This window comes from Bos grunniens, chromosome 3, assembly GCF_055505025.1.
Source record: "Bos grunniens cultivar Pamir isolate PY7600 chromosome 3, Bosgru_T2T1.0, whole genome shotgun sequence".
Lineage (NCBI taxonomy): Eukaryota > Metazoa > Chordata > Mammalia > Artiodactyla > Bovidae > Bos > Bos grunniens.
Window position 1 is genome coordinate 30,326,526 of NC_141167.1, and position 9,015 is coordinate 30,335,540.

At 46.5% G+C, this 9,015-nt stretch overlaps 1 long non-coding RNA gene across 1 annotated transcript; it reads left to right on the forward strand.

Moving 5' to 3' along the window:
* Positions 1 to 2,502: 2,502 nt before the first annotated feature.
* Positions 2,503 to 6,329, forward strand: LOC147375408 (uncharacterized). Its single transcript, XR_015161391.1, has 2 exons — positions 2,503 to 2,735; positions 6,125 to 6,329. It is a non-coding gene; the product is annotated as an uncharacterized LOC147375408 (long non-coding RNA).
* The last annotated feature ends 2,686 nt before the right edge of the window (positions 6,330 to 9,015 follow it).

Below are 9,015 nucleotides of genomic sequence, written 5' to 3' on the forward strand. Positions count from 1 at the left end.
AAAGTGCTGAAACAAGCAATATCAATCAAGAGGGGAAAGCCTTAGGTTAGGGCTACGCCACTGTAATCCTCCATTCAGCTTAGGATAAATAAAGTCATCTATGCAAATTTAGCTTTAAATTGCAAAGGTCTTATGCAAACATTGGTCATTCATTAATCTTACCAAAGAGTTCTTAGAATCTGCTCTCAAAGGACGTGAAAAGAAAGGAGGAAAGGTTACAAGCTTTGGGTTAGTGAGAGCCACACAAGGAGGTGAAAGGTGAAAGCCAACAGTCAGAAAAAGCAGGGCAGGATAATCAGCTCCAGGACCGAAGAAAGCTCATTTTCTCAAACTGCAGAGTCATTTGCCTCTGTGGTAAAAGGGAATTTCTGAACCATGAAGTGGGAAGGAGGCCACTGAGGTCACTTAACCCATTGCCTTTTCTCCCCATTCTCTACTTCCCACCCAGGAGGCCACTGTTGAGGAAACTGGGTCCACAGATGAGAAGGGACCAGCTGAGGTCCCACAGTGAATGCATGACAGGCATAGGCTGGAACCTGGGCCTCCTGGCCCCTGCTCCAGCTTCAGGCACATATTGAGGCAGGAGGAGAAGGGGGCAACAGAGGATGTGATGGTTAGATGGCATTACCGACTCAATGGACATGAGTTTGAGCAAATTCCAGGAGACAGTGAAGGACAGAGGAGGCTGGTGTGCTGCAGTCCATGGGGTTGCAAAGAGTTGGACACAACTTAGCTACTGAACAACAAATAGTTTCCTTTCTGACCAAAGACGTCCCATTTTACCTTTGGCTATCACAAACACAGTTACAAACTGCTTGGCAGCCTGGAGATGAACTCTCCCAGACACGATACAGGCTGGGTCCTGGCCTGGTACCTGCTTTGAGGGGTGCTGCTTGTGGCTATAAGAGACTCATCACAACATCTGGTGGTGGTCATGGTGGGGGAAGGGAGGGGCCTCCAGCAGGCTCTGCAGCAGCATCTGGAGCTGAGGTTTGTACTGGACGGACCAGGGACACCCTGAGCTTGCTAGCCTGGGGCCTCCATTCATCCTAATCCCATGAGAGCTGGGCAGTGTTGAGTCTTCTCCAACTGGCTCCACCCCAGGACCCCTGATTCTTTCTGACCTGGGTGCTGGTCCAGTTGCCTGGATGCAGCTGTCTCAACTCGGTGGGTATGGAAGAAGTCTTGAAGCCTGGGGCCAGCTGGGGTTGCCTGTGTGCCTTAGGGTGACAGCAAGATCTAATGTTGACTGAAAGTTACAACCTGTCCGGAATTGTAAAGTTCTGCATTTGCGGTAGTCTATCTAATCCTTCCACTGTCCCAGTAGGAAGGCATTGCTTTGAATACTTTTATCATTCAGATGAAGAAACTGAGGCACTGAGGGTACGTCCCACAGACAAGAAATAGCTGCAGCAGGGTTCAAACCCAAGCAGGATTGTCAGGAAGCATTTAACAGGAGGCTTCCTGTGAGCCGTTTTGGATCTGTCAGGAATCCTCTGTTCCTTATTAATTCCTGAATATTCAGGAATTAAGAGGAGAGGCAGGCCTCTCCCGGTGCTGCGGGATCCAGGCATTTCCTTCATTAGTTTTTCAATACGGTGATAAGTACGCTCTTCCTTCTTGTGAACCGTAAAAGTGATTGTTTACAACTCTCTCTCTTTAATATGGATCACCTATGTTTTGTTAAGTCTGGAATTTTAATCTTTATCTTTACTGAGAATAACTACAGTATATATGCCTACACCATGTTGATTAAAACACCTTTGTTTCATCAGAGCTTTGGTCCCCGTGTCTTTCTTTCTTTCTCTCTATCTCTCTCTATTTCTGGCTGATTTCCTGGAACGCGAAAGCCGGCTGCGTAACCCAGGAAATATTAGCCTCTCTCCTTCTTTCGCTTTCTCATTGTCAACTCTGGACCACCAGGTTCCGGTCCATTAAAGGACCTCAACACAGGATGATTCCAGGGGCCACGTACTGAACTATTAGGTATGCTGGGAATTGCAGCCCTCTCCCAGCTGGGTCCCATACGTGTGGGCTTTTGCCTCAGATTTCCTGATCTGTATCTCAAATCCTTGATGAGCTTAAAACCTTCTGTATTAGTCAGGACTTAGTTGCAGGTGTCAGAAACTCAAATAGATTTAAGCACACAAGGAACTGGGTCGGTTTTCTTTGCTGAAAAGTCCAGGGGTTGTGCTGAATTAAAGAAGGACTGAAACTAGATGCCCTAATGATCAGTTCAGGATTTTCCTTCTTTTTCTCTTTCTACTCTATGCTCCTTTTTATTTGTTGCATTCTCAGGCAGGTGCTTCCCCTAGTGAGGAAAGATGGTCACCAGCAGCTCCTGGTTGGTACTTCTCTTCCTAGTTTTAGGAGCAGATTCCTGCCCTAGTTTGAAGAGAAGCCCTTGTACTGACTCTTATTTGTACTAACTCCGGTCATGTGCCCACCCTGAACCAATCACGAGGACCATTCCCTCCTGTGTTTTTCCATGAGCAGAACTCCATTCTCAAGTCATGATGAAGGTAGTGGTGGCAGCCGTCTTTGCACCACTTGGACTGGGAGAGTTGAAGGTGGAGGAGAGGAGCCACCAGTGTCTGCCCCAGCTCTTCTGGGTTGCCACAGAGTGTACAATCCAGAAGGTCAAGGAATAGCCAGTACATCAGTCAGGAAGTAGACACCTCAAATTATGATGTGTTGAGAAGTTAATGAGGGCACTCTTCATGGCGGCATGTTGGGTAAGGAGATCACAAAGATGTTGCAGAACCTTGGAGTTAATAGCAGAGAAGTTGTAGTTTTTTGTGTTTTTTTTTTAAATCCTAAAGTAGTGAGGGGCAGGGTGGTACATGACCCAAGGAAGAGAGGGCTGTATGGAAGGGCCCCCTATAGCAGCTGGCCTGCAGGAGAGGGGTTTAGCCAGCCTATAGTGACCAGAAAGAGAGGTTGCTTGGGGAATAAATATCTTGACCTCTCTTTTCTGTTCCTTCAATCTCTGGGTCATATTTCCCACTGTTCCCATGAGAACAAGGACACCTGGTGATGTATTTCATGTAAGTCAGTCAGCAGGGACAGAGAGGCAAGAACAGGAAGGTGGTGAGGGGTGGAAGGGGCCGGGGCTCAGCTGACATGTTGAACATGAGACCTTGTTGTTTCTGCTTGAGGTTATTGGAGATGGAAGCATTTATTCAACATGGAGGAAAAGAGGCTAGCATCTTTTCCTGGTATTCTGTCAGCATAGACCACTGGCTATCCCAGACTGAAGAAAGACTGTTGGTGGGAGAAGAGAGGTGAACCCCCTGAGGTCCAAAACAAACCGAAACCTAAAAAGTAGGGTCCACATTAGTGAATAGATTCTGCCTTTTGGAGGAGGTGAGGTTGGACATCCATATGCAGTTCTGAGTGGCCTTTTTAAAAATGCAGGCTGCCTAAGTTCAAGTTTTAGCTGCAAGTTTGGGAGAGTTACTTAAACTGTGCCTTAGTTTCTTATCTGTAAAATGAGAATTATGCTATTATCTGTCTGATGGGGTAGTGGTGCAGATTAAATAAAATGTTCCAAGCACTTAGGACAGAGTCTAGTGCACAGTAAGGGCTCAGTACTTGTTAGCTGTTACTGTTGTCATTGGCAAGAGCACTGAAGAGAGTCTCCAGACCTATACACCAGTCACATTCTACTATGACTTGCTTTGTGCCCTTGGGCAAGTCACTTTTCCTCTCAAGCTTTGTTTTTCTCTTCTCTAAAGTTAAGGGGTGAGATTCAAAGGTTCTGAAGATGTATTTTGGCTACAAAATTCTAAATTCTGCTAGACCCAAATCTATCACAGATTTTGCAAAGGTGCCCAAAGGGGAAATGTGTTTACAGGGCCCTTCAACAGACTCCTGCCAAACAGAGCTCAGGTTTCTGCCCTCAGCATCAGCAGGAGGGATACCCAGTAATAGGGACTCCTATGGGGCTCCTCCCTGCAGGTGTCTCGGGCCACGTGCTAATCTCTTTTTGATAGCCTCTGCCTGCAGCAGATCTCCTGGGTGCTGCCTGGGAGAGGGGCCAGCTCTTTGCTTCTGGTGCTTGGGGCAAATCACTCACTTGTGAAGTCTTCCCTGAGGCCTGAAGCCCACCTTGGGGAGGGCCCTGAGCTGGCTGGGGGAGGTGTGGGACCACTGGAAGGCTGTTACACGACTGAGCGACTGAACTGAATTCCTATTCATTCTTTGGATCTCATTTACTCCTCAGAGCCTCCACTACACCACTGACACCAGTGGTTACCAGTTTGGAGAATGTTCCCCATGTTGATTTTCCCAACAGGTCAGGGAGGTCAGGGCTATTTCTGCCCAGTTCATGCTGGCCTCCCTGTGCCTGGGACAGAGGCTGGTGCTCAGTCACTTCAGTTTAGTCACTTCGTTTGTCGTTCAGTTTGTGTCTGACTCTTTGCAACCCCATGAACTGCAGCATGCCAGGGCTCCCTGTCCATCATCAACTCCCAAAGTTTACCCAAACCCATGTCCGTTGAGTCGGTGATGCCATCCAACCATCTCATCCTCTGTCGCCCCCTTCTCTTCCTGCCCCCAATCTTTCCCAGCATCAGGGTCCTTTCCAATGAGTCAGCTCTTTGCATCAGGTGGCCAAAGTATTGGAGTTTCAGCTTCAACATCAGTCCTTCCAATGAACACCCAGGACTGATTTCCTTTAGGATGGACTGGTTGAATCTCCTTGCAGTCCAAGGGACTCTTTATAGTCCAACTCTCACATCCATACACGACTACTGGACTATTTGTAACTAACTGGTCCTTCTCCATTTGTTGCATTTTTTTGGTCTTTTTTTTTTCTTCCCATCTTCTTTCTAACATGCAAATCTGGGACTTCCCTGGTGGTCCAGTGTCTAAGACACTGCACTTACAATGCAGGGGGCCTAGGTTAAATCCTTGGTCAGGGAACTAGATCCCACTGGCTGCAATGAAGATCAAAAGTACCTGTTTTTTGAAGCAAAGACCTTCATGGCCAAATAAATAAATAAATAAAATAGACATTAAAAAAGTAAAATGCAAACCTGATGATGTCAGTCATCTACTAAAGAGTCTGACTTTCCCAACTTCTTGGATAAAGGTTTGATTGACAGGGCTCACCAGAAGAGCTCCTTGCCCTCTTCCCAACCCTGTCCCCATGAGCACTCTCTTCCATTCCCCCCTGGTCTACCCACATCGTTTCCCAAGTGGTCTTTCCCATATAGGCTCCTGCACAGACTGCTCATTCTCCCTGGACTACCCTTCCTGAATGTTTCCTCCGGTTTTTTAGTTCATAGCCCAAGGGCTTCCCAGGTGGCGCTTGTGGTAAAGAACCCGTCTGCCAATGCAGGAGACGGAAGAGACACGGGTTTGATCCCTGCGTTGTGGGAAGATCTCCTGGAGGATGGCATGACAGTCCACTCCAGTATTCTTGTCTGGAGAATCCCATGGACAGAGGAGCCTGGCGGGCTGCAGTCCATAGGGTTGCATAGTGTTGGACACGACTGAAGCAACTTAGCATGCAAGCATCCCTTCTCTTGAAAATTTGCCCTTAATCTTCTGGACTGGCCAGTTGCCTCTTCCCTCTCCTGCAGTCCCCTGGGCCTTCGCTCCTCGTGGTCCTGGTCCTGCTGAGTTGGGTTTGTCTTTACTTGTGTTCCTCACTACAGTGGGAAGGGCCTTAAAGGCCTGTGCCTCCATTTTGGAATCCCTGGTACCTTGTATGTATCACCTTGCACATAGTGGGCGCTCAGCAGTGGTTTACTGAATACTGAGTTTTGTTAATGATAGTTAACCAGGTCATCATGTCCAGCTTTGTATTGAGATAACATATCACTTACTACCTGAACAGATATAAGTTACTCCACCCTTGCTAATGACTCTCCAGTTTGGGGTATCACATGTTTAGGTGGGATGGCTCTACCCTCAGGCTTAGGAGGATGAACCGTGGTTGGTTTGAGCCATCCATGGTAGCCTCAAACTCTTTGTCAGTAGTTGGTTTGGATGTGGACATATGAATAAATCATATAGTCAATATGACATAAGAGGAAACTCACTGGGTCTTCTGGGAAAGAATTTCGTTGCTGATAAGAGAGATGTACAGTAAAAAGGTCCTCTTTTTCTCACACAGTGTGTCCTCAGGTGACCCCTGCTGCAGCCGTCTTGTGACCATAAGGAGAGAAACCAGCTACGTCCTGAGGTTGCAAAGCACAAGATCGGCCAGCATTTGAGCCTTTAATGACATCTTCCTGCCCCTGGATTAACTAAATGTAGAATTTCCCCTCATTTCTGGACCTCTAGCTATGTAGGTTAATAAACTTCTATTGTTTAATGTACTTAAAATCCAGGTTTCTGGTACTTACAGCTAAAAATATTTTAACTGATTCACTGCCTATATGTTCTTGGGCAAGTGACTTATTCTTGCTGAACTTTAGTTTCTTTATTTGTAAAAAGAGATATTAGCCTTTCTCCACATCTTGACATCAGTGATCTTATAAAAGAAGTGGATTTACTTGAAAGAGGGCAGAGTCGTACAGATGGAAGAAGGGGTTGCACTGGCCCCCTTAGGGGCTGGGTGGAAGGAAAAACAGGTGGGATTGCTTGCTCCACCTCTGTTTTTTGACCAGGTGGTAGGTTTAAACATTGAAAAGCGCAGAATGAACTTCTACAAGGCATGAGACGAATTTCACTCAGGTGCTTTCTCACCACGCTGCAAAATCCAGAAGCAAACAGGAACGTTAAGCTCTGCTCTGTGTAATAATATCTTTACTATATTGCCCTGGTCACATATATTATTTTTTGTTCATCTGAATTGAACTTTTCAAGGAATGAAAAAAACCATAGACTAACATAAGGTGAGAATTTCCCACCCACTTCTTCCTCCCATCTGCTCACTCACACCACCCAGAGTACTCCCCAAACCAACCACTATTGCTCGCTTGTTCTTCTTCCTAGAGGTGTTTTATGTACGTAGAAGCACAGAGTACATAGAGTACTATTCCCCCACTTTTTAAAAAAAACCTGATTAGTTTATCATTGTTCTGCACTTTAGTTCTTCACTTGGAAGTATATCTTGAGATTTTTCCTTAACAGCACATAGCAAACTTGGTTATTCTTTTTCTCTTGTAGTATCACAGTATTTCATTGTAGAGTATTTCAATTTATTTCCCTCATTCCTCATTGGTGGTCCTTTAGATGTTTCTAATATTCATTATTACAAACACTGTTGTAATGAAGAGCTCCATGATAAGTTTGTTTTAACTATAGGGAAAATGTTTAGGAGCAGAACTGCTGGGACAAAAGATAAATGCATTTATAACACTCTGAAATGTGAATCTTAAGTATTGAATCAGGACCAAAGGAAAAAGACTTCAAATTCCTTTCTTTTATCCACACCTACACCTGTTCCAAATATTCTGGGCCAATCTGACTACCTTTCTTTGCTTCACAAACATTTATTTTAGACATGGGATAGCTATTCTTGTGGAAAGGCTTTTTCCTAAATCAGTGAGCTAGTTAAGAACTTGGAGATGATTTGGCAGATAAAGACTCGAATTCCAGTGAGGTAGAGACATTTCTTCAGGGCAACGAAGCATAGCTGGAGCCAGGACCTTGGGCTGCTTGAGTTCCAGTCCAGGACTCTCTCCTTCGTGCAGGCTGGCTTCTTTCCATTGCAGTGCTCTTCTGGAAACCTCCGCAGGGAGATGCCGTGTAATTCAGTTCACATCTTAAACAGTGTTCTTCACAGATCACTTGTGTCTTTTTTAATCCTGTCACATGGAACCCCTCACTGTTCATTCATTCAGTCACTTGTGGTTCACAGAAAGAGAATACAACCTCAGGGTGCAATGCAGAGGTGGAGGGGCTGGTGTGTGCAGGGTGGTTACTCAGTTTTTCACTGGCCCATCATCACCAGGAGCAGGGAGCACCAGTCTGGCCTGTTCCATGTCAAGAGGATAAAGTCAGGCCAGCATGCTCTGGCATCCTGTCCCCACAACCCTCCCCTTCAGGCTCTCCTTATTTACCACCTCCTGCGCCTCCCTTCTTTAACTCTTTTGATTATGCCATACCCTTAGCTGTTTCAGTGCCCTAGCATGTGCTGTTCCCTTTAGAATGGGGCCAGTGACAGTTTCCTCCTCAATGTTATTGCATGGCATAATAATAACAATAGTAATAATAATAGCAAACACATTGAGAACACACACCACAACCCAAGTTCTCTAAGCACTTTCCATCTATGTTAACTCATTCATGGCTTCCCTTGTGGCTCAGCTGGTAAAGACTCCGCCAGCAATGTAGGAGACTTGGGTTGGATCCCTGGGTTGGGAAGATCTGCTGGAGAAGGGATAGGCTACCCACTCTAGTATTCTGGCCTGGAGAATTCCATGGACTGTATAGTCCATGGGGTCGCAAAGAGTCGGACATGACTGGGTGACTTTCACTAACTCATTCAATGTGCACAAAAGCCCTGCATGGCAGGTGGTGCTCTTATGTCCATTTTACAGGAAGGAAACTCGAAGACTGGGCTGCTCAGGAAGCCGACTCCAGATGGGGAAGGGTGTGCCAGCCGCTTCCAAGGGGGCGCTCTAGGGACCAGCACCCATGGAAGGAGGGGAGGAGGGAGAAGTTGAATGGTGACTGGTCTCAGCTGAGATCTCACCTGACTTCATGGGGTGCTCTGACTTGGACAGTCTTTCAGTTGGTCCAAGTTGGAGGGAGGAGACCGAGCTTTGTAACCACTGTGTCGATCAGACAATGGACATGAGCATGAACTTGGGAGAGGCAGTTTTCTTCAGCCAAAGCCATCCCTGAAGGAGGCTGCCAGCGGTGGGCTGTCTGACGTGGCACTCCCAGACACTGGGAGCACTGTTCTTCATTCTCTAAAGGGCATCTGGGGACACTGCACCCATCATAGGAACGCAGGCACAGAGATGGCAAGCAACCACTGCAAAGTTTTCAGGGAGGTTGGAACTTCTGCTATACCGCCTCCCAGGGAATCCTTGTAAGTGGTTACAATGGTGC